Source organism: Mus caroli, chromosome X, assembly GCF_900094665.2.
Source record: "Mus caroli chromosome X, CAROLI_EIJ_v1.1, whole genome shotgun sequence".
In the NCBI taxonomy this organism is placed as follows: Eukaryota; Metazoa; Chordata; class Mammalia; order Rodentia; family Muridae; genus Mus; species Mus caroli.
In genome coordinates, this window is record NC_034589.1 from 76,944,696 (window position 1) to 76,946,266 (window position 1,571).

At 48.7% G+C, this 1,571-nt stretch overlaps 1 pseudogene; it reads left to right on the top strand.

Moving 5' to 3' along the window:
- The first annotated feature begins 416 nt into the window (after positions 1-416).
- The window catches only part of LOC110286261, a 4,692-nt pseudogene continuing 3,537 nt past the window's right edge, over positions 417-1,571 (top strand).

Sequence of the window (1,571 nt, forward strand, 5' to 3'; positions counted from 1 at the left end):
GAGGCTGAGGAAAAGAGAAATAAGGGAAAAAATACCCCGGGAGAGCTTAGAAAAAGGGATGGAAAAGGAGAGAAGAAGAGAGATCGAGCTGGGGAGGCACAAAAAGGAAGGAGCCTCTATCCGCCATTAGATGAGTTCAAGGCACTAGCTGTTAGTAGCTCAGAATCGGAAAAGGAACTTAGCTCCTCCGAGGAAACAGACTTAGAGGAAGAAGTGACTCGCTATGAGGGAGAAAGATACCAGCCAGATGAAGGACGAGCTAATCAGTCACAGAATAAGACAGAAGCAGCTAGAGACACTGTCAGTTCGCTGCGCGGTCTCCGGGCCCTCAACCTCTGGGTCCTAGTGCACCTTCGCCCTATGTGCAGAGGTATCATTCACCTCTGCCCTATGTGCAGAGGTATCATTCAGACTCATTCATTCCAAAAGAAGAACAGAGAAAAGTGCAGCAAGCATTTTCAGTCTTTGAAGGCTCCAATGGCGGACAAGTTTACGCTCAGGTGGAGTATATACAGATTAAAGAACTTGCAGAGTCAGTCCGTAACTATGGAGTCAACCCCAATTTTACTATAATGCAAGTCGAAAGGCTTGCTACTCTGGCACTGACCCCCAGCGATTGGATGACTGTAGTAAAAGCTGCAGCTCCTAACATGGGAATGTATCTAGAATGGAAAGCTTTGTGGCAAGACTCCTGCCAAGCACAGGCAAGGGCCAATGCCACTATTGAAGGGAACCAAAGAACATGGACTTTTTGAGTTACTTACAGGTCAGGGACAACATGCTACTAACTAGAAAAAATTACCATTGGGGAGCTTACACCCAGATCTCAGCTGCTGCCATTAAGGCATGGAAGGCACTCTCTAGGAAGGGAGAGGCAAGTGTACATTTGACAAATATTACTCAGGGAACCCAGGAGTCATTCTCAATCTTTGTGGCTAGAATGACAGAAGCGGCAGGGAGAATTTTTGGAGACCCAGAGGCAGCTATGCCTTTAATTGAATATTTGGTCTATGAACAGGCTACGCAAGAATGCAGGGCGGCTATTTCACCTAGAAAGAGCAAGGGATTGCAGGACTGGTTAAAGGTTTGCCGTGAGCTTGGAGGGCTGCTCACTAATGCCAGTTTAGCAGCTCCCATTCTACAAGGGCAAAAACGCCCTGACACGGCTGAGCTCAAACTCTGCTCTAATTGTGGCAAACCAGGACACTTAAAAAAGGACTGTAGAGCCCTTGTCAAAAGGAGAGCACCAGGACTGTGTACTAAGTCTGGGAAAGGGTATCATTGGGCCAGAGATTGTCGCTCAGTCAAGGACATCCGAGGCAGGCCCCTGCAGCCAGAATTTCCTCAAGTAGTACAGAATGAGGCCATTTCAAAAAACGTGTATCAGGGCCCCAGATCTCAGGGCCCCAAAACATATGGGATCCCAGCAGGCAAAAGGTGGACCCCACAGTCCGCAGGGCAACAGAAGGATCAGCTGGATTGGACCTCCGTGCCACCACCCGATTCATGCTGATGCCCCAAATGGGGGTGCATCCCATTCCTACTGACTACAAAGGGCCTCTACCATCTGG